Below are 24,073 nucleotides of genomic sequence, written 5' to 3' on the forward strand. Positions count from 1 at the left end.
AACCTTGGCTCTCCAAACATTCAAGTCAGAAATGTCTACCACTGATCGACTGAGAAAGCCAGTAGGCAAGCCGGCCATCCCTGCACACACTGCAACCCAAAGAAGCAGAGCCTATCCCTGGGCCGGGTTTGGTTAGTTCCCCACTCAGTCGCTTCACTTGGGAAACTCAGGTCAGACAGGGAAGGCCAGGCTACTTGTGAAGTGGCAGGTAGTTGGGATGCACGAGCAGAGAGTGGTGGCGGAGGGAAACATTTCCCATCACTGTCTGGGAAGAAGTCTGAAGATCTTCACCTTCTGGTTCAGGACCCTGGTGCCCCAGGGCGGAAGCGGCAGCTGGTGGATTTCTGCTGTTTAGAGAGCCCGGGGCAGTGATAGTAGGGAGTGGATATTTGTTGAATGAACGGAAAAAAGAAAGAAAGAAAGAATGAATGAACGAACCAATGAATGAATGCCCAGCCACAGCGAGCCTGAGGGAAAATGTCTCCCACTTCAGCCACGTTGTGGGGGCTACCGGAGAGGAAAACGGCAGACTTCTTCAAACCGGTGGTTAAATGGGAGAGTACTTTCAGTAGGAGAACTCTCCTTACTTCCTCTCGGCCTTACGAGGAAAACAGGGCCCTCGGGGAGGGTGGGTTTCAGGATAGTTACTGAGGATGGGGAAGGAAAGTAGGAAATCTCTCCAGTTATTTCACTCGCTTGCCAGGGTCCTCCAGACCAGGGTCTGGTAACCTTGGCTTTCTTGGCTGGGGCTCGGCGCACTCCCAAGGCGATGGTCCCCAGTAGGGTCTCCCCTGAATCGCTGGCTGAATGTCACTCTCCCAAAGCTTCCCCTTTTGTTGGGGGGAAGGGGAGGGGAGAGTCAAGAAAATGTCAGAAAATTATTTTTTAAAAACAGGGCAAATTTTTGCCATCAAGTTTGAAGAGTTTATATTTGGTGTGTTAATTTAAGCAACTAAAAAAACCCTCAAAATAATCTCCTTTCGGGATGTGTGCATTAATAGACTATCCAGAGGAGCAGGAAAATATTGTAGCATAAGAAAAGTAAAAAGGGTGTTTTCCGTATCTCGGATCTGGAAGATCGAAACAACCTGTAGCTGCCCCTCCTGGCCCCTGGAGGTATGGGGGGGGGGGGGCGGGTAAGGTGAGGAAGGAAGGGAAGAAGGCTACTGGGCAGAAGTTGGAAAGGTGGGTCAAATGGGCAAAAAAAGTGGCCAAGGTCCTGCACCCAGTTCACCTGAGGGAGTCCGGAGACAACAGAGATTCCCTTAGTGGGAAGGATGAGCGGTCCCCAAACGTCACCCTAACTCCATCTTGATTGAAGCCGATCAGTGGGCCCCTAGCTGACTGCTTTCCAGATGAATAGGGTCTGGGCGGCGCTGCTCCTCGCACCTCCGAATTCCTCTTAGACAGAGGGGTGTCACCTGGAAGTTGCCCGTGTGCTTACAGACCCCACCTGCTGCCCTCCACTCAGGTATTTTTGCAAACCGCGCCTTCCCAATTTCGCGGGATCCGCGCCAAGGAAGATCGGATGCTCCCTTGTTTCTGAGGGCAGAAAATAAACGAATCGGAAGATTATTGCCAGAGAAAACAGTCTCTTCGATGTTGTTCGTTGCTTTAAGTTGTTCTTTGATTTTTTTTTTTAAGTTTCATTTGGAAAAGAGAAAAGAAGTTGGTGGGTGTCCCTAAAACACCGTTTCTCTTTAAAAAGCCCTCCTAAGAGGTGCAGTTAGATTTACCTCAGATGTTTTCTTGGGGTAAAGAAAAGAAAATGAGATGGGAAGGACCATAAGCAGGATTTTTTTTTCATTTTTAAAAATCTCATTGAATAGGGAAGAGACACAAGGGCGCGCATGTATATACTGGGAAAAGGGGGGAAAGATCCCACCGATTTCCCTCACTTGAGTTTTTTCCTTAGGTAAAAAAAATCTATTGGCTCCAGTTATTTCTCCACAAGAAACACACATGTCTCCCAAGAACATGTACAAGGATAGATCTCTTTTTACATTTCTCAGCAATAAAGGTATTCAATTCCCTGTCCATTAAACAATACATGCCTACAAGAAATGCAGACATCTGGGTGGAAGGGCTCAGCAGTGCATCTCTCCATTATCAGCTCTGCTGCATTTCTGCCTCTCAGCAATGAATGTGCCACCCTGGGCATCTCTCTCTTCCAAAGTCCTTCGCTAGACGTCCATGTGTAAATGGGCACAAGGTATCAGGTTGCCCCCTCCACCCTCGTCCCATCCACCTGCTCCCAAGTTCGCTTTCCAAGACTTGTATGGCTCCTTTACCTCTCTTTGCCAGACAGACACACTGTCCCTGATCATTTCCCCAAGTTATACCCTTTGAAATCCCCAAGCTACGAATCTACTGCACTCCAATTGTTAACTTCGTTCGTGAGGAATGTTATCTCTCCCTTTGTTTCCCCTGACTCTGGTTTCAGATTTGGTGCAGACAGAAAAGTTACTATATCGAAAATAAGAGCTAAGGGCTCAGTGATCGTGAAGGTAATAAACACTGGGACACACTACAGCCTCTCACCTGCTCCTACTCCCTAGGTTTCATTGCAGATTTCCATGGCAGAAGAGGAGAAAACTGAGAAACTGACATGCCGCAGAATTGACTATTTTGACCCGTATTTTCACAATATGCACCGTATTAAAAATGAATGGATGACTTGATCATTTGGAACTATTTCAAGGATTTTGGCGAGCCAAGTTTTGTGTCAATTCTTTAGAGGTTTTTGCTTCTAAGATTTAGGATATATATATATATGTATGTATGCATGTGTGTATGTATGTATATACATACATACATACACACATACATATGTGTGTATATATACAGATAAAGCTACACACATGTATACACACGTATATATACACGTATATGTGTGTGTGTGTGTATATATATAAAAATCTATGTGATGGAGTGACCCGGTGTAGTAGGTTGTGGTCTCTTTTGAATTAGTAGTTCAAAAAAAAGGAAAGGGGGAGCTTTCCCCCTCCCACTTTGCCCCAGGGATGGGAACCTCCCGAGATTCAAGCGGCCAATTTGGTTTGATTTCAGTGGTTTGGAGTCTCTCCCTGGGTTAGGGGTGTCTCTCCTGGAACTGTACTCTGCTTTCTTGAGGGCCAGCTGATCAGTGTTTCTTTCTGCCTCAGCGTAAGAAACTGTAATCAGTGGGAATCTCCTTCACCCTAAACAACTGAAAAATAAGGAAAACTACACTCCCGTGGGACATCCTGTCCCCCTCCCCCAACCCGGGAACTACAACCTAGGATAGCGGGTAGCTCCCCCAGTCCATCTTCCTTCTTTCTCCCTCCCAGCTCCGCCTCCTTTCCCCAGGGTTCTGTCTGCGGTCGCCCCTCTCTCGGGACTTCAGTTATTTCGAGCCAGCTTTCTCCAGAAAACTCCTTTTTCTTTAAGCAACTTTCCAAAGGAGATATTGTGCTAAATGTTCAGTCCTTCAATGTGTATTTGTGAATGTCGCTCTGAATTCAACTCCATATATTGCCCTGCAGCGTGTAAATAGTTGCATCTAGGCGCGCTCTCGCATCCAACACTTTGCCGGCATACACCGACACCCACCCACCCTAGTGTGTCCTGCTGAACCCCAGGGGCAGGATGGATGCATAGCAGATTGCCCTTTCTAGTCAAAAGCATGAGAAACAAATACCTATTTGCTTCTCATTAGTCAGAGTTCTGAAAGTACTTGATAAAGTCTTCTCCGGGCTATCGAGTTTGGGGTAAAGCTCTTTATCACAAAGTGGATTGACAAGATACAAACAAAATGAGAGCGAAACGCATTCTATATCCTTATGTGCATTCAACACAAGAGCACAGGCGCTCTGCCTGAGTTTCAGATCTATGTATAAGCATCTCCATGCATACACACACTTCCCTAACTTTATCGAATACACACACAGACACAGACACAGACACACAGACACACACACACGCACACACACACACCTGTTTTCTTTATGCGTAAATACATAGATACAGCTACAGATCTATACGATCTGGCATGTTTGGAGCAAATTCCTTGTTGATTTTCTGCGTGCGAGTCCAGTATAAATAACTGTAGGACAGAGGTACCAAGTTAACATTTTTTTTCCAGAGCTCAGACTGGCTGCACCCCGATGGGAAAGGGGAACTGTTCGATTTGTTCGGATGTTACTTCTCTATTCGGAGGGCGAAGGGGGCAGACGGATCGCAACTGCCTAGCCTGAATGTATTTCTCTCTCTCTCCTGTCTCCTGTGTTTCTCTACCTCATCTTCTGCCATTTCCAGAAGCAGGAGAAAGGTGTCGAAGGACTTGACCCCTAAATCAGAGCTGCCTGCGGCTGGACCTAGCTCTGGGAAGAGTGCTGCCCCTTCCTCTTGCTTTACAGCTTAACCCTTTAGACTCCTCGCAGCAAAGGGCAAGAGCAGTGGTGCCTCTGACCCTAGCTGTGCAACCAGCCCCCCTCCACGCCTCGCCTCTTTGGATCACTTTAAGAGCCCACAAAAGGACAAGAATGGGAGAGCAATGAGCGAGCGACAGTGGACGGGAGAGCTCCTGGAGCCAGAGGAATAACAGGGAGTTGCCGAAATGAGGGATGTTTGGTTTGTGTTAACTACTCAGACAGATGCACTTCGGCATGTTTGCATTTATGGAATCCATATGTTGTCTTTGGGAAAAGAACAGCCACACATACACACATACAATAGATTTAGGATAACAATGCAAATTCAAAAAGGTACAAGGTATTGTTCTATATGTAACCACTCAGAGATCTAGCTAGCTAGGTCTTTCTAGTGGTATAGAACAGGGACTTTCCACCCCTTCCTGCTTCCACATGAGTGTGTGTATGTGTTTTTCCTGCCCCCTGCGGAAGAAAGCTCAGGGCCCAAGAGGTAGGATCTTTCTTCCCCTCAAACTCCCCCTTCCTTTTCTTCCCCCCTTTTCAGACTGACCCATTGCATCTTCAGCTTTTGGACCCAGTGATCTCCCCTCTCCCTATTGCAGTCCATACCCTGAAGATTACAGGGGAGCAGATTATTATTCACTATCAGTCATTATTCAAACCTTCATTATTAAACCAAACATTTCTATTTTATACTTTCAAGGAATGGAAGCTATCAACATATCTATAAATACAAATAGTCACACATGGATGTTACATATAACCAGATACCATACTTTTATTTATACATACCTTGTACGAGTAGATGTTTGCATATATGTATATACACATACAGCTTATATATCCATCTAAAGACATACATATATATTTATACATTTTCTTTTTTTGTGTATCCCTCTTCATGCTTAGGTCCATCCATTCATTTGAGAAACAGGTTGAGAAATATACAAATGAATGCAATAGTTAGCATAGATACCACATTTCCTACATTCTGGAACATTTAAAAAACTGATTTGCCTAAAATACCCTTCCCACTTCTAAAATTCTGAATTCCCTGGGTTTTTTTTTTCATTTTTAAAAGCAAATTAATTTTTACACATGCTGTATAATCACCTAAGCATTATTGAATCATATAAGCTTGGTACCTCTCCTCAGTATAACAAAATCACTTTGTAAAATTAGCATAAGTATTTACCAGATAAAGGGAGAATTTTTCTACATTGCAACATGACATACATTTATGTCCAGATTTCTCAAAGTACCCAACACCAATGGAGACATCAGCCTTCTCTGGTTTCTTTTGTATGAGAATACAAAATGCAAGTTCAGTCCTAGTTAGCATTTCTTTCTTGGTAGATACTATTTACATTTTAAATTGAAAATAAATATTATATAAGAGATTTTCTAGCCCTAGAAACAGAGATTTAATCTGCTACATCCTTAAAAAAAAAACCTAGCAGATTTATGAAGGTTCCTGAAGACAGATAAATATAAAAAAATATGTAATATACATACTCCTGAGGTTCTGAACAGTTTTCCTTACCTGCTGCATTACGAAAAAATTCAGACACACCAGGCTCCCTTCATTCAGCTACATTTTACACTGACCTGCACTTTGGGCTGAAAGAAAAAAACGATTAGCTGTTGCAAATGAAAATTTTAAATAATAATCAGAAACCGGCTATAAACTAAAGGTAAAATATACAATGGTTACAATAAAGATAAACATTTATTTAATCAAAGTAGAGGTTGTGTTTGGACTGGAGGAATGTTTCATCCTTCCCTTAAAAAAAAAAAAAAAGCCAAGAAAAGAAAAAAGGCAGAGGCTTGGCAGCCTCCTGGAGATCCCCATTGTCCAGGGCTATAGAAAGTCCCAGAATGGCATTAACCTCACAAAAGGCACATTGTACGGGGGACAAAAAAAGCCCCTTCTTCTACAATAACTTTTAGCTTTTTTATTTTTAGAAAATGACAAAGGTTTTGCAAGCAATGACTGGTGAAACCTGTAGCAAGACAGGCTGGACTTGGCTTTATTGATCAGCTGTCCCGCATGGAAAAGCAGCTAGGAAAGTTTGAATGGTAACTCAGATTTGGCTCATAGAGAGGAAACCCTCAATTTTTCTAAACGTATTTTTCCCCCCTAAATACAAACAGCATTATTCCCAGAGAGAGTTCAGAAGGGCTAGATGAGCTAATCCTGAAAACTCCTTATATCTTCCTCTCCCCCTCTCTCCCTCCCACCCCCTGGGCTTTAATGAGAGGCTTCATGCTCTTAAGATCACTAGGAAATCTCATAAAATTAAGCATCAGATTCTAATCAAACAGGTTTCACTATTAATCCCCCAATTCATTATGAAATAAGGTAGTAATATAACTAGAATATGGCAAAAAAAAAAAAAAAATCACGAGAAGTTAGTTTTAAAAGCTTTCTTTCCCTAACCAGTTACATGGTTTACTGATAAAGCCTTTAATAGTACAAATTTTGTTTTTATGTTTGTTTGCAGTCCACTCAAAAGTGTAAATTGCATTTTATTTTATTCCGGACATTGTAATCTCAACGTTACTAACTCATATTTAGGACTTACATAAATACATACTTGTCATTAAAAATCTTATTGCAGCAGAAGTGACGCTGAGACTTGGGGGAGAGAGAGAGAGAGAGAGAGAGAGAGAGAGAGAGAGAGAGAGAGAGAGAGAGAGAGAGAGAGAGAGAGAGAGAGAGAGAGAGAGAGAGGAGTTTCTTGTTCTTCATTTGTTTGCTTGCTTTTTGGAGGTACTGTACACCAGCCTAAGTGATGGCTTTGATGTGCTGGGAGCAGGTACAGTAGCAGTATCCCTGGCTGCTGCCTTTGATTTCAGAGATCTCCTTTGGGCTCTGTTGGGATGTGCAGCTCCTAGTCTTTATCTGAAATCTATCCCTTCATTTCAAGCCCTTTGGCTTCCAGACTGCTCCAAACTCTTGGAGGTAGCTGTAAGACTTTTTTTTTTTTTTGGTGGGGTGGGGTGGGATGAGGGGGAGGGGAAAGAGATTAGAGGAGGGGGATGTTATAACCCCCCCATTTTCTACACTACAGACCTTTCCTCACTATTTAAATACATTGGCTTTTCCTTTCTTAAAAATTTAGTCTAAAATCATTTTTCACTGCCTTCGCTACATCCCTGCTTTTGATGGCAAAATAGCTCTGTGCTCTGAAAACATCTGCTTTCCAGGCTTTACACACGAAAATTGATTTTACTTTTCTCCTAAGTCCAGAAAGGTTTAAAAAAAAAAAAAAAGTTGTGCTTGTTTCCAACTGCAACTTTTCCCCTTCTCCCCTCTTTTTTCTACTTCCTCCCTCTTTACTCGCCCCCTTTCTCCACTAACTCCATTTACTTCTTATTCACTTTTCTCTTTTGATTTCTTCTAATCATCACGAACCCCTCCCTCTCTTTCCAAAGAGCTGGAGAAGATTTCATCCTATTTCTGAAGGCAAGCTTAACATCTTATTATTTTTTGTCCAGTCTATGGAATACGCTCAAGTTGCTTCATTAAGAAAAAATACATCCTCTTCTTTTTTTGGGGGGGGGGGAATTCTCCTCACACTTTCCTTAGAGAAAATCTCCGAGATTTTCCATTTAACGTGTCTCCATCTATGTCTCGGATAAACCTAGACATTGAACTGACCCCCCCCCCCCCCAGCCACTTTCTCTTCCCCCCCTTTCACTCTTGCCTTCTGTGACTTTCTTCCTATTTAATTGAAACACCCGCAGCTGCATTTTTTGGGGGGTGGGGGAGAAGGAAGGAAAAAGGAAGAAAAAAAAGAAAAGAGAAAAAAAGAAAGAAAAGGGGAAAAGAAAAAAAAAACAAAAAAAATCTTGTTATAAAAAATCCCAGGCTGGCTCCCATTGTTGCTTCTCTGCATCTCAGCCGTGTGTGTGTGAGTGTGTGTGTGTGTGTGAGTGTGTGTGTGTGTTTTTAATACATGCATAAACTTTTGGTGCCTCTCTCCCTCTTCCTGGTCTTTTCTCCCATCCTCTCTTCCTGCTCTCCTTGCCCTGCTCATCACTTTCCCCTGGTTTTTTTTTTCCCTTCCTCCCCTCTGCCTCCCTCCACCTCCCCCTTTTCTTTTTTGCTGAATCTTATTGATCCAGAAGGTGGCTAATTAGCCCTTCCCGTCGTGCCTGGGTAATGAAGCACATGCGCACTGAATTAATCACAGCCATTTTTTGCAGGAAACTAATTAGCAGAATAAAGATCCAAAGACTTTTTTTTCTTTTCACTCATCAGCTCCCACTTCCAGCGCGTCCCCTCCGACCGCTGCAGCCACCGCCGCCACCGCCGCCGCCGCCGCCGCCTCCTCCTCCCGGCAGCCGCCGCCGCCGCCGCCTGCTTTGCATCCCAATTACCGCCTAGAGCCGCCGCCGCTCCTCGTCGGCGGCCCCTGCCCGCTCGGGGGGCTGCCAACTCCCCACCGACCATGCTGCTCGGCGGCAGCGGCGGCGGCGGCTCGGGCTCCCAGGCTGAGGCTGCCTCCCGCCCCGGGCTCCGCCGAGCGCGCTCCCCCGCCGCCGCCGCCGCCGCCGCCGCCTCTGCCTCGTCCGCCTCCGCCGCCGCCGCCCCCCGCCAGCCGCTGCCGCTGCCGCTGCTGCCTTGATGGGATCTGCAGCCCGAGCGCCTCTGGTCGGGATTCCGAGCGCCCCCAGCTCCCGCCGCCGCCGCCGCCCGCGCTGCAGCCGCCGCCGCCGCCGCCGGACAACCAGCCGCGTAAGTGCCAACTTTTCCCGTGTCCTCGTGCCGGAGCCCCCGGCCGGCTCCCGCCAGCCCGGGCTCCTCCGGCTCCGTCGCCGCCGCCGCCGCCACTGCTCGTCCCGCGCCCGCCCCCCGCGCCCGCCCCGCGCTCCTCCCCGGCCGGGCTCCGCGGGCTGCGGCTGCCCCGGCCGGCCGGCTCCGCTGGGCTCGGCTCGGCCCTGGGCCGGCGGCCGCCCCGCGCCGCCGCTGCCGCCGCCGCCGCCGCTGCCGCTCTCCCGCTCCGCTCTGCTCGCTCCCCGCTCCTTCCCCCCCCCCCCCCGCCCTGCAAACTTTCTCTTTCTCTTCTTCTTCCTCCTCCTGCCGCTCCCGCTCCCTCCCCTCCCCCCGCCGCCCAGCTGCCCGCGACCCCCGGGCCGGCCCCGGGCCGAGCGGAGCCCGCGCAGCAGAGCGGCCCGGGAGCAGAGCCCGAGCCGAGCCCGAGCCGAGGCGGCCGCCGCAGCCGCAGCCAGCCCGGCCAGCCGGCCGCACGCTGCCTCGGCCGGGCTCGGGCTCGGGGGGCCCGCGGGGAGGAGGGCACGGCTGGGCAGGGCAGGGCAGGGCAGGGCTGGGCTGGGCGCTCCGGCCACGGGCCGGCCCGGCGGGCGCCCAGACAAAGGCCCCGGCGGCCGGCAGGGGGGTCCGGGGCCCCCGCCCCCTCCCCCAGGGCCCCGGGACGAGCCGGGCGCCCGGCGGGGCTCGGGGGACGCGGTGCCCGGCCGGCCCCCTCCCCTTCCCCCCACCCCCGCGCGCGGGGGGCTGACTGGCGAGGCCGGGGACGCCCCCGAGCCGGGAGCCCGGAGCCCGGAGCCCGGAGCCGAGCGGAGCGGAGCGGGAGCAGCGGCTCAGCGAGCAGCGGCCCTGGGCACGGCCGGCCGGACCTCTACCTGCAGCTGCAGCCGCCGCTCCCGCTGCTGCCGCTGCTGTCTGCGCTGCCCCGTGGGCAGGCAGGGCTACCAGCCCCAGAGGGGGGCCCTTCCCCGGACACCGGGGGCTCCGGGGGCTGCGCTCTCCGGCCAGGGGGAGACACTCCCTCCTCCGCCTGGGCTCGCCTGCCCAGCGGAGCTGAGAGATGTCGGAGGAGCCCTCTTGTTTCCCTCTCCTGCGAATAGGAAACTGCTCCTGTTCTGCCTCCTTTCCCCTCTGCTCTTTACCTGCGTTTGGACACTGGACGCCAGATTACACTCCGAGATTTTTAGGCTCTGCATTTTAATGTGTCCTTCTGTTCGAGGACAGCTACAAATGTAGAAAGTTTACAGGTGTATTTAAATTGTGCATGGATGCCTTACTGCTACCTCTTAGGAGTGGATGTTATTCTATGGAGATACGAGATTTTTAAAATATTTTTTTAATCTCTTATCTGCAAAATGAAATCTGATGCCTCTGGTCTCAGTTGTGTAAAGTGTTGTAATTCCACCTATTGTACAAATTGCTTTAAAGGAGGTTTACAAGGGTTTTCAGGACCACAAAAAGTCTTGAGGATAGTCCCCCACCCTCCACCCCTTTTAAGTTAGGGCAAATAGGACAATTTTTATTGGTCTCTATTATTGGGACATGGTCTAAGTAATATGTGAAAGGAAAGAGTGTGACTGCTTTTTCTTTGCAGTTTTAGAGACTTTTTTTAAGGCCCTTGTTAAGGACATTTTAAGAAAGTGACACACAAAATAAAGCGCTTAGCTGTGGTGCCAATTCCAGAATCTAAATTCACTTTGGAAAATTGTGATTATCAAACCTTTGACTAGAAAGATTTTGAGGTTTGTTGGGGTCCTTTTTTTTTTTTTTAAGTCTTTCATTTTTTTTCTTCCTGTCATCTTTTGCAAAGTGACCAGTAACAGGCTAACTTATTTTCTGAGCATCTTAAAACAGAGCCTTGCAGATGGAAAAGGGGGAAAGATTGATCAGAATCTGCATAATCAATAGGGCAATGTGCTGAAATCGTGTACCTACATTTACTGTAAATTTCTACAATATCTGCAGGGTGGGTGCTCAAGTGGTTTTTCCTTCACCCCCCCCCCCCTTTGTGGATTTAATTGCTATATAGCAAACTCTAACAGTGACTACCCAACCCTCTAGAACTGTTGTAGAAGAAATAGACTATATTGTCTCATTTTTAAAATGACTTGATTTTACTGTTAGGTTTAGTGTCTGTATGTGACTTAGTTGTTAGTGTCTGTGGGCTTCTTAGGTATTTAACATCAAAACCTCCCGGAACTTTATGGATTAAAACAGAGTAGTGTGGGGAGGGTCGTCTATTGAGAGGAGAGTTGCTTGTATGTTCAATTAATTACACTTTATGGGCCTTCCTATAAGGTAAGACTAGATTTCTTTGGCTGATGTGAGTGACTAACTTAGAGATGGTATAGGAGGGAGGTTAATACACCAGAGACTAAAGCCTTATAACGAGAAGATAGTCTCCCTCTCCCCCATCTCCCCCCTCCTTTCTTGCTGCACCCCCCCCCCCCCCCAACCCAGCGTGTGTTATGATGCAGGCACTGTTGTAGTCAGTCCTGAGATCTTGGTGGGTAGGTGGATTCCTGTTCGGAGATGGATTTTGAAATAGAAGAGCTAATGGTGCATGAGCAGTATTTCGTAAAAGTGTTCACTCGGGTCAGTTTTGAAAGGATTTCAATTTGGGGGGATGGGAGAGGTGTGGATTAAAAAAAAAAACCCTCCTGTAGGCAGGCCAGTAACCTTGCCTTCTGTGTCTGTGTCCCTCTCTTACCAGCCCCTCCCCACCTCCAGTTTTAAGTTTTAATTACTTAATGCTAAAATGCACTATGCTTATCTAAATATTTGCAAATGCTCTTTCCTATTGATTCCTCTGAATAAACTGTTCTGCCCTACTTCAGACAGTAGACAATTCATGAACTTTTTAAACATATAAAATCCACTGAGTAATATTCTTGTATGCATTTGTGTTTATATGTATGCATAGAGAGTTACAGTAATTTTTTTTTTTTTTGAGGGGGGGTGGTGATGGTGGAAGAGAATCTTCATTATCTGTGAGTTCTCCTTCCTGGGGCCAGAAAAGGGTATTTCTTTTAGTGCTGTGATTGAAGCAGCTTTTCTGGATGTGTCTGTCCACACATGCATAGTGTAGTATGTCTGGATGCAGAGGCAATTATATTTCTTCCTCGCCCCCTTGTTTAATAGGGAGTTTTTCAGGGGCTTGGTGATTCCCTCCTTAGGGTCACATTGAGTTCGAATCTGACTGAAGGTACAGGAATCCTCCAATGGGGAAATAAAAGAAAAGAGAGAATGGGGTCAAGTCAGCTGCTTGGAGGCCAAAACCCCTCCAGCTGCTTTCATTTTAGTGTGTGTGTGTGTGTGTGTGTGTGTGTGTGTGTGTGTGTGTGTGTGTGTGTGTGTGTATTTTTGGATCCCCCAACTATATTACAAATTGCAGCCTCTCTTCTCAGGTGTTTGCTCTGTAGTTTAAAGCACCCGTGCCCTGGCACCCACAATTTATTCCTAACAACAACTATATCCCCCCACCCTCAGACACACACACACACACATACACACCCAAAATACAATATTCAAAACAACTGAGGAGGAGGGGGTGAGAACCCCCTACTGAGTTCAGGCAAATAAGGTTGGGTCTCCATATCCTATTACAAAGCAGCTTTGAATATGCAAGACATCACACAAGACCAGTTATTCCAGTTACAACAAACTATTAAAAAAAAGAAAAGAAAAGGCATGTTTAGATGGTAATTTGTTAGTACAAGAAAAAAGATAGCCCATAAAGCTGCCTTTTTTCCTTTGCTCGTCTTAGGCTTCACCAACCCTTTTCAGATTGGTCCAGCATATTTTAAAAAATGAAAATCTTTGGAGTTTGTAAGCTCGCTGCGAGCAACACATTTTCTGTATTTTTTCCCTTTATCTTGGAGGAGAGTTGGCAGGGATTCTGTGGTTTGCAGTTACACAATGTGTTATCATGTTTTTAATCACTAAATCATTGCAGTGGTTATAGATTTACAGTCTTGGGGTATTACAGAGAGGAGCAGCGGCGGCTGTATCTCTATATATACTTTTAAATTACACCAGTGTAAACTGAGTGTAGCAGCTGTGAATATGGTCAGCAGATTTCATTTTCCCCTTTGTATGGTTCAGGTTTCTCTCCCTTGGACAATTGTCTTTCTTCTGATGGCTTAAAGTTAAGAAAATTCATTTCATATTTTTTTGGTCCTTTTCCACCCATCTTCCTTCCAACCTCAATGTTCTCTGCCTCTTCCCTGCCCCCCCTCCCCCAAATGTATATGGTTTTGGGTGGGGGAGATTGAGATTCTGAATTGGTTGACTCTAACTCCAGTTCAACTCCAAACTGCTGAAGTAGAATTTGGGATCAGATATTGTAACACTCATAACCACAAAAAAATCAGGCTTCTCTCTGGTGTACAGACTGCCCTTCTGGATGGGGGATTCAGCAGTGATCTGCAAATGAGGAGGGGCTGGGGGACAGTGTTGGAGAGAGAAGAGGACAAACTTGGGGTCCTTGCTAGGAAGTAACTTAGCGTGTCCTGTCCACTGGACCACTTTTCAGCTTCTGTTTTTCATATTATTATGTAACAGAATCCTTGGCAGCATTAAAAATTCAGTATTACAAGCTGCCTCATTAGGGAGCGCTGTCTGGTCCGGTATTAAGTGAAACCCAGAGCATGGCTTTTAGGTTATAAACACCAATAAATATTAAGTATCAGTAAAGGGGAGAAATGTCAGCCGAGCTTTTGGCCTCTTTCTAGGCCCCTTCCCCCTCCCCCTCCCCCACTGTCATCTGTTTTCTTGTTGTGATTCTGATGTGTGACATTTTAGGAAGGCTGTTTATGGAGTTATGTTGTATACACAAAGGGTTAGGAGTTTGTTTTGTTTTGATCTGTCTTAAACAGGTCCTTTGCTTCGCTGATGTCATTTCCGTTCATATTTGAGTGGCTTATTACTAATTCCTCATGACCCCTACCCCCACCTTGGATTTCAGCTGGAGCCTGTGGCCCCTTGGGGGAGGGGGAAGTCCACTTCGGAGGAGAGTCCTGGGTTCAAAGGCGGAGGGTCCAGCGGCTTTTCTTCCTCCTCCTGCTCTGCTCTGCCAGCTGTGGAAGGGGCTCCCGTTTTAGGATCCGGTTAAACCCTCAGACAGCAACTTTCCGTGGCGTGGTCATGGAACTGCAGTGATTCATCTAGGTTTCCTTTTCTTCTCTCCTCCCCCCCACCATCATCTTTATTTATTTATTTTTTGGGTGCCTCTAATATTTCCCCTGTTGTCCATCTCCTCCCTTTCCTCCCCCCCCTCCAAACTTCTAATGACCACTGCGATTCACTTGCAAATCTAAAGCTGGCATTAGTGGACTGCATGCTGTGAAAAGAAGAAACTATTTCAAGGCAGCCCCCCTCCCCCCAGCCTCCTATTCCTGGGCTGCATCTCCACTTGAACATTTTTCTAAATGTTTTTCCTCTCCCTGGGTCAATTGACTCTCCTTTGTAGCTATAGAGCCAATTCTGATGTTACTAAAAATGACTGCAAAATGCCCAGCCCCCCCCCCCCACCGACACCCCCCCCCCCCCCTTCTTGTTCTCATGTAATTTGCAACTGGAAACCAAAACAGAAAATTCAGTGAGAAAATAAGAGAAGAAAAAGTGCCTTTGGAGGCCTAGACGTTTTAGCTGAAAAGGGGACTTTTCTTCCCCTCCTTCTCCTGCATCGGCTCGTAATAAGGAGAAAGGGCATAGCCATAATTAGGAAGTTCACTTAGCTGGCTTCTCCCTACCCAAGACGGGGTGAAAAATGAACCAGCGCTGACACTTGGCTTGATGTGAAAACCCAGGGTGACCTCTCCCCCCTCCCATGGCACTGGTCTTTTGTTCCTGGAGAACTGAGCTAAGGTGCTTTTTTGCTCAGACCAAAGGCATCTCGAAAGAAGTCCCCTCGTGTGCTCATCCCCTTTGGATGGTCTTCTCATGGTTATTGTCCGGGCAGACTCTCCCAAACAATTGCTTCGGGAGACACAAAAGCAAAAACATTTGTCCTGGGTTTTTTTTTAACCCCTTTGTTTTTAGAGGGGTTTTTCAATCCATTCTTTAAATTTCACAGCTCCTATTTGTCTACAAAGAGACAAACGAAACTGCATTGAAACAGATTTACCGTAGGCCTGGCTCACAACAGAAATCCAAATCCCAAATTATTGAATTGAAATTTTAGCTCGGTGTTTTTCTGTCCGCTCTTTTAAAAAAGTGAAACATATGGATTGAAAAAAGGGAGCAATGAGATGATCTGATTTGGGAGGGAGCGCGGGGGTAGGGAGGGGAGGGGTGGAGGACGAGTGGATGTACCTTTTTGTATCATCTCTTTCCCACTCCCCCCAATCCTGGTCTTTGCTGTTTGGCAGCAAAGAATTACTAAGCAACAAGAGAGCTTAGATCAGATTCCTGATTTTACTGTTCATATGAATCGTGCTTCTGGTATTTAATTATGAATGTGTTAACCCATGTTTCATGTAAGGCAGAATGGTTGGTACACATTAGAAAAGAGGTAAAATTTCTGATCTCGTGTTTTGATTTTTAAATAGGGTATATTTAAAGAGTTAATAACTCCCTCCTACTTTGGGGCTGCATTTCCCCTTTGCACTCCCTCCAAGCTTTCTTCTTTCCACCTAGGCAGTGGCTTCCATCAGGCCAAGTGTAAATAGATGTCAGACAGGGGAGATGGGCCATGAACAAAGCAAAAGCCCCACTCGGATTCCCCTTGCCCTAAACTACTTCAGTAATAAATAGGTGCCCATTGTAATGCTGCACTTAAGGGTCTTAACTGCTTTGTCGTTAAAAATTCCTCATTTGAAGGTTTTGTAACACAAATGTAAAAATGCCCCAATGGGTAGAAAATTAGGGGTCTGAAATCTTGCATGGATAATTCTGTTTTCCCTCTATCATGTCAGAAAACATTCAACATACATGCACGTATACATAGATGCATGCATGTGTGTCTAGGTACATACTGTATGTACATATGCATATGTACATGCACATGTACGTGTAGACATATTTTTCCACTTCTCAAATCTTTTAAGACTAATTTTTCTTTGTATGTTCCTAATTCTTGGGCCTCATTATTCAAAAAAATTGTTCTGAAAACACTTCAAGATCGAATAACATCTTCTTCTTTCTGGGGGTCCTGTCTTTGTTTTGAAGAAGGGTTGAGGGGGGTCAGTGTGGGTAAATAAACCAGATGACAATGTTCTTTTGTAGTGAATTGTAGTTTTCAACACCTAAAATCATCTCCAATTTGGATGGGGGAAAAAAATTAACCCATGGAATTAACATGGCCACAATAGATGGAGACATTGAAGTTTGTTGTGTCAGGGGAATGTGAATCAAAACATCTGTATGTAGGCCTTGGCACACCAGCCCTTAATGGTTCTGAAGGAGCTGTTGTGGTCTGCTGTGTGGAAAATCTGTATTCTGTAAAAGGACTCAGGTACGTAGACCATACCGAGCCCCTAAATATAACTGCCTAGGTATAATGGGGTGAGCTGAGGGCAAAGAGTGAACCTCGGCATATAGGGTTTGGGGGTGGGTTAGTTTTGTTTTGTTTTTTCACCTGTTTCTGGATGTTTCTTTATTAGAACCCCAGTGTTATTTAAGCATGTTTTAAAATCTATGTGCACATATAATTCGAGGAAAGAGAGGATTTTCAAGAATAAATATGTAGCGACCCAGTTGTATTGAAAACACAAGGTTCACATGTCAGAAAGCAGACCACTGTGTTGTTTAGAAATCAAACTTGCCTTTGTTAAAGTAAAAGAGTATGGAGGGGTGTACATAGGTGCACATATGTGTGTCTGTATCTGCATGTATATATTTATACCGTGCATACATATGTATGTGGAGAGAGGCCGGTCTGGTGTTACAGTTGGGATCAGCGTGATTTAGCAATCGCCAAAGCTTCTGAGGCTTTCCTTTGGATTTGGGAATTGGGAGAGGGTAGGAGTAGAGGGTTGGGGGGATGGGGAAACTCCCTTATTTATTTTTAAATATTTATATTCCTGGCTTTTGTCTAGTATGATTTCCAGATGAGGTTAGATTAGCTATAGAGAGCTGGGAAAGGAGGACTTGCTCTTTCTAGCTGAGAATTTTTGTCAGTTTTAGAACAGAGCTCTGAGAATGTCAGTCTGTCAATGCAGGGTAGGCCAAGAGGTGTTCTCTGAATTGCACCTGTTCTCAGGAGAGCCGAATGTGGAACATGTCATGGGGGAGGGAGGGTACGGCGGAAAAGGGAGGGTTTTCTATTTCATAGAAAATGGTAATTCTTCATGTGATAGCTGAAGGTGCAAGTCGCCTTCACATGGGTGCCTTTTCTGATGAAAAGGATTGTGGTACTGTATGTTGGGACAGGCTAATGTGACAAATAGAGCATTACTGGACCTGTTTGATTTTTTTTTGCACAAGGCCTCACTTGCCCTGGGCTAGGGTCAGCTCCCAGTTAGGTGATTGGGGCAGGTGACCCTTCAGGATGGCTAGGCCTCTGAATGCTCCCTTGGACAGCAGGCCCCTGCTGAAGACTCTGCCTCTGTTCTGGCCTCCCTCAGGGCCGCCTCCAGAGCACCACGCACCTCATGGAGCGATGGTCCTTGATCTTTGGTTGTCTTAGTTTATTTTATTCAAGAGTTTTAACTATTGCTCCGTCTCCCTGCTGGCATCATATTACAAGGATCTCTCTTATTAATAAAAAGTGGAAGCCAAGCAGCAAAATTAGATTTGCCTGGGAGTCCAAACATTTTCTTTTTGTCTCTAATTAATGTGACAGGTTGTGTGTTCCTTGTAGGTAGAGTGCAGACCTGGAATCTTAACTTCATTTTCCTTAAGGGACTTTTGTGCGGGGTATTGTCTCTGAAGTGGGCATGGTGTCTCAGTCCCACTGCTATTTTTATCACCCTCATCATCACCATCTAGGATTCACAGTCACTTTTACAATTGAATTATTTAATGATTTTCTTGAAGGTTTTCCTACTCCGTTCAGGATCATAGTATGGCTAGCAAGCATGGAAATGTAAATATTCTTCTTCCATCTGACCTGAAGTCAGTGTCTCTAGAAACCAGAGCACTTAAAAACAATAATACATACTCTGGTCTAAAAAGTCATTCACTACCTTTCATGTTTTTTTTTTTTCCTGCCCCCCTCTGCTTCCCCTCCTCTCAGGCTCTCTCATGTTGGAATGTATAACTTGGACTGGCTGTCTTCTGGGTTTCTTCGGGCCTTGTTCTCTAGGAGAGGCCTTGCTTCCTGAGATATTAGCTGAGGCTTTCGGCCTTCTTTTTTGTTAGACAATCCAGGCATTTCCTTGATTGCTAGCCTTCCTCCAATAGTCAGGGTCCCTGGATGGTTTGGAACCTCAGATTTACCGTAAATGGGGCAAAATAGCCTTTGTAAATGTGGCATTCCTCCCTCTCACCCAGGAGGAGAATATTCCTCTATACGTACAGCTCTTTGCTTTGTTTATTTCTTGGATGCAAATGGTTTCCTGATACATTTTTATTTTACTCGGAGACTGTAACTCAAGATGGTGGAGGGATCATATTGAGAGTAAGAGCAGGTGCCCCTTTCAGAGGAAAATAGGTGACTTCAGAGGTCCCCGGTGGACCTCCAGCAAGGACCCCCCTTCCTCCTTTTCCTCCCTCCCCTTTTTGATATTTTTCTGGCTTTTTTGATATTTATACAAGGATGGTCAAGGTTACATTTAGGATATGTAAAGTTGACTGATAGTATGAGTCAGTGGGGCAGTAGTATTCAGGTTGACCCTGCTGGGAGAAATCTCTCTTTCTCTTTCTCTCTCTGTCTCTGTCTCTCTCTACGAAAAAAAAAAAAAGATATTGAATGTTATACATCATGTGTGAAATGATGTAGCTGCTACCCACTCTGGTTGAGGGAAGGGCAGAGCCAGTGCAGGCTCCTGCTTCATTTCTGCCTTAACTTGAGCCTTTGGACTGGGAGAAGGGGATGTTTTTATAAGTTTCTGCAGCTGAAAAACAGAAGTGTTCTGTAAAGCAGTTAATAGGATGGGTGTGTGTTTAAAAGAAATTCCTGTCCACATTGGCTAACGCACCCATGCAAGTGGTTTGGCTGTGACGTGGCCAGGGCCGGTAGACTTAATGGATAAGATTCTGAAGTGACAGGCTTTTAAGAAAAAAAGAAAGAAAGAAAAGGAAACGAAAGGAAAAAAAGGCCAGCTTTCCTTTCTTGAAGACTACAACGCATTCTAGGCAGGCCTCTCTGACTTCTGGTGAGGGGGGTCAGTGCTCTCCAGGGATGCCCCACTTTTGTTCTCACTTGACCTTTTCACAATGGGTGCAGGAGGCAGTTTGGAAGGAGAGGGCTAATGGCAGGGTGTCCACAGCAATGCCCACCCCAGCCTCTTGGCATCCCCTGGGCCAGCGGCCGGCCCTCCCTGGCTGCAGTGACTTTGTGCTCTGGCCTGGTTGTGGGAAGCCTGCCGGGCACTGGCCAGCCCAGCAGCCTGGAGGAAGGCGCGCGAGAGCTCCTGCCCACTGGAGCCGGCGTCCCTCGCGCGCTTCCGATGAGCAGCCCCTGACTGTGCCAGACAGAACTGTAGATGTCAGGCTTTGCACAGAGAGGAGAGCCAGGCACAGACAGGCAGCAGCAGGGCTGTGAGTTTCAAATTAACCTTCCGCTTTGTTGATGTGTAATGTGGATTTCCACCCGCCCGCCCCCCCCCCCCCCTTCCCCTTCCCCCTAGCTAGTGCAGTGCACACTGGCAAATTGTGAGAGTTGGACTTCATTTACATAAAGCTATTACTGGAATCTGGTCAGCAGGCAGACTGCATTCAGGCCCCTGGCCTCCTGGGGGGAGGGGAGTGGAATGCCTGGTGCCGGCTGATGGGTAAAGCCCAGCAGCTCTCTCCAGGGAGTTTGCCTTCCTGAGAAGGGTGGGAGGGGATGGGCAAACGTAGGAATGAATCCACGCTCCCACATCTCCCAGGATGAAAACTCTGCTGTTCTCCCCTCCCTTGCCTCCCTCCTGCTCCCCAGCCCCCAGATCCCACCACATGGGAGGCGCTGTGGGCCCAGGGGACAGGGAGAGGACGCCTCCTAGGGTTGGCAAAGTGGGGGGGCTTAGTGACGAGATTTCCCAGGCTCCTGTAGAGAGGCTGGCCAGAGGGCTGCCAAAGGATCTGTCATCTGTGGCATCTCTTCCTTCCTGAGATGTATGGAGGCTTTGTGCTCCAGGTGAGTTAACCCCTCCCCTCCCTCCTGGTATCTGTCACCTCCATTACATGTAGGCTTCCCCGCCCTCCCCCCCCCCCCCCCAGACCTAATTCAGTGACTGCAGGCAGGTGCTCCCAGCCTTGGTTTCTTCTGCCGTTCTCCTGGCAGATGGGGGAAGGGTAAGTTGTCTCCAGAGGCCCTGCTAGATTCCAGTTAGACCATACTGGTATTTAGCATTTTTGAACTTATTTGGGCCAAGAGAGTAGGAGACTTTGGGACTTGGGATTGGGTTCTAAATGCTCATAACGCTACAAGCTTGGTGGTATTTGGAGGTTTGGCTTCTGTCTTCTTAACCCAACGGCTTGCTTCACTACAGAGGAGAAGTCACTGGGTAACCCCAAACTAGGCCGAGATGTGTTTCAGTGTGATTTGAGAGGGAAGCCTCTTAAGTAACATTGTTATTTGGTGAAAACAGCAGCGTGGCATGGGGTTAGGGTTAGGAACAGGAGGATTTGGGTTCAAATCCCGACTCTGAGAGGTACTATTCATGTGGCCCACAGCAAGTTGCTTAACTTTTTGGAGGCTTTAATGTTTTAACATGCTGATTTATAGAGAGGTTCCCAGAGGGTGGAAGAAATCTCTGCATTGGGAGTTCCTGTGCCCCTGAAATCAAAGGTCTACATCTCTCAGACAAACAACGGTCCAAAACAAACAAACAAAAAACCCATGACATTTTTTTTTCTGTCTAAAGATGCCTTGTCTTCCATTAGATGAGTACCAAAGCAAATGGTCATTGTGTGCCAGTCAGAAGAAAACTCTCTTCCGAAAATAGAGCCTTTTCTGTCTTAAACCACTGAGGACACAGATCCAAAAAAGTGGAGGAAAGCTACCTTTTGTTTTCTTTAGCTGGCCTTGAACACTCATTAAGGAGCACCGTTAAGTGGCTCTGGGGAGGGCAGGCCACACCTGAAATTCAGACTTAGGCCTACTTGTGCTCATTCTGCCAAGGAGGGACCACTGAGCTAGGCAGATAGAACCCTCAGACAGGTACTGGATTTTCATTTTTTCCTTAGTGTTTTGAGATTCTTGGATGCTAGTGATTATGCAAATATTGTCTACTTTACAGCTCACCAAGACACATAACTGTTTCTTTGCCATGAGGCAGCAGGTGCAAGCTGTAGAGTTGGTCCCTGGGGTCCCTTCATTCTTGAATTCAGAAGGTGTCAAACTCTCATGTTCTTTTAACTGCTGTGGTTTCTGGATAAGTTTCAAGGGAAACCCTACAAGGCAGGAGTTCCAATAGTTTAGCGTGGAGATGATGGAACCATGTACAGCAGCAGGAAAGACTCTGATAGGCCTTCTAAAGTATTTGGAGATAGACCTCTGTAGCAACCTGGTATTCTTTGTTGTGGAAACTCAGAGAGTGAATTGATTTTTTTATCCCAGTGAAAGCTTGGGACTGGTGGGTACAAGATGTGTCTTGTTATTTCTAAATGTCCCAGATTTTTAAAAGATGGATATGTATGAAAGTCTACAGATGTTCTTGTTTTTTTTTAGGAGTGAGTCCCTCATGGCACACTTTTAGATGATGTGCCAGGAACTCTTAAAAGCTATTTCTCCCTAAATAACAGTTCTAAGTGGTCTTTGCATTCATTCATTCAACCAACAACTGCTTTGTTCATGGTTTTCTTTCCCCCTCTTTTTTTAAAGTACTTTTATATATATATATATATATATATATATATATATATATATATATATATGTAGGTATATGCATATACACACACAGAATTGTGCTTGGTTCTGGGAAAGATAGAAATATAATTTAGTCTCCCTTCGTTAGCCTGCTAAAAGTATCAGTCCTCAAATGGTCTAGGTCCACACTTTGTACTTCTCTCTAATTATACAACTAGTCTTAAGTAACAGTGGGTTACAAAGAAAGAAGTAAGCATTTCTAAACTTAGCTCCTTTGGAATCAAGAGGAATTGAAAGCACCTTGAAATCTGTTTTTATTCTTTTATTATAGATAAAAATATAAAATATGTATAAATATACATGGATGTTATAATTCACTCTTAGAACATTTTTTTTTAATGGTGTAATTTGTATCTGAGAAAACCGCCATTTATTTCTGAATTACCCTGAGAATATTTTTATTGACTGAGAATGGTTAAGAAAACATTGGCCATATCCACACCAGCGTCTAAATTTCTGTAGTTTCATAGAAACAAAACCCCGAAGTATTCATTTTCTTTTTACTCCCCCCCTTTGCTTTAGTGAATTCAAACAAATGAATGCTAAAATATCACAGGAGGGAAATATAATAATAAAATAAAGGTTTCACCCACCATCTGTTTGATTAGTGAAGTTGAGTTGTTTTATGATTAAACACAGAAGGTATGCAGGACCCTGTCGTGCCTGATGCTGAGCCCTGAGACAAGATGAATAAGACAGACCTTGGCCTCAAGGAACTTCCAGAGTCGTCCCAAACATGCTTTGAAGTTCTTCCCCACGATTGTCTGTTAATTACATGTGATGTTCGATCTACCAATTGCACTGCCTTCCTTGGACATGCAGTCGCCAGGAGCTAGTTAGAAATTTCACTTTTCATCTTGCCCATTTGGAATACTAATAGTAGCCCACACAAGGTGGGAACAAAGCCTTCGGAGTTCCCAGTTCATTAGAATAAGTGTCTGCGAAATGCTGGGAAGTTACCTTCTGATGTTTCCATTTCAGCTTTGGGATGGCAGCAGCCTTTTTCTTAGGGTGCCCTGGCCCCTAGTCTCACCCTAGTATCTCAGCTTTTGGACCTGTGAACACCTGAAAGTACACTTGATACTGAAGCATTCCTTTGCCTGAGAAGCTCCTGTGTTTGCAGAATTTCAGTGGCTGCATCCTATTTGAAAAATATCAAAGCCATCATGTGAGATTTTAGAAAATCCTCTGGAATTGCTCAAGTTGTTCTGGACAGAGGGGAGTAGGAGCATTTTATTAGTTAGGAAGCCAAATGTCTTAGCTTAATTTTCTCAGTTTAGAACTGGTCTCAGAGAAGAGGGGTGGGGGCAGTTGATTTGAAGAAATTTAAGCTAGTGCGTCTCCTTGGTAAACATTATAATATGTATTTGTTGTCGAGTATCTTCCTTATGCATAGATTGGATTGTGTCATAGCTCGGCATAAACAATCTTAATTGACTAATGTCTGCTAAGTAAAATTGAAACTCACCTGTCTTACATTCAAGATCATTCACAATCTGGCGACTGCCCACCCTAACCTTACTTCCTTTGCTCTGGGCCTGGCCTCCTCGGTCCATCAAATACTTCCTGTCCCTTTCCCATCTCTGTGCTTTGATCACAGTGCTTCCTAGGCCTAGAGTGTCCTCCCTCTCTCTCTTTACCTGCTGAATTCCTGCCCATCCCCTCAGAGGCCCCCCCCCCCACATCTTCCCTGAATCTGTTCACCAGTCTGTAGCATCCTCTCTCCCCTCGCCATCACAAAGCACTTTTGTTTTATAATTTACTAGCATGCTTGTGTTCATTATATGTTACTGTTATCTATGTATGTATCGTTCCCTACTAGCCTGTAAATTTCTCTAGGGCTGGTATGATATCTTCTTATCCATTTTGCATATTGGTAGGGCTCAGTAAATTAAATGTTTGAGTTGAATTGAACATCAGTGGCCT

General features: G+C 45.8%; 1 protein-coding gene and 1 long non-coding RNA gene across 4 annotated transcripts in view; one reads left to right on the forward strand and one right to left on the reverse strand.

The window, feature by feature from the left end:
* Positions 1-878: 878 nt before the first annotated feature.
* LOC140521448 (uncharacterized) lies at positions 879-8,192 on the reverse strand. The gene is made up of 2 exons (XR_011972939.1): positions 5,956-8,192; positions 879-1,542 (listed from the first exon to the last, which is right to left on the reverse strand). It is a non-coding gene; the product is annotated as an uncharacterized lncRNA (long non-coding RNA).
* A 680-nt stretch (positions 8,193-8,872) lies between these two features.
* The window catches only part of ZFHX3 (zinc finger homeobox 3), a 306,829-nt gene continuing 291,628 nt past the window's right edge, over positions 8,873-24,073 (forward strand). The window contains exon 1 of one of the 3 annotated variants that reach the window (XM_072636468.1): positions 8,873-9,156. The gene's annotated coding sequence lies outside the window, so the exon portion shown is untranslated. Of the gene's footprint in view, positions 9,157-14,739; positions 20,414-24,073 lie in introns of those variants that run through there. The other 2 variants (XM_072636471.1, XM_072636469.1) reach the window with 2 other exon arrangements.

The sequence above is a fragment of the Notamacropus eugenii genome, chromosome 1, assembly GCF_028372415.1.
Source record: "Notamacropus eugenii isolate mMacEug1 chromosome 1, mMacEug1.pri_v2, whole genome shotgun sequence".
In the NCBI taxonomy this organism is placed as follows: Eukaryota; Metazoa; Chordata; class Mammalia; order Diprotodontia; family Macropodidae; genus Notamacropus; species Notamacropus eugenii.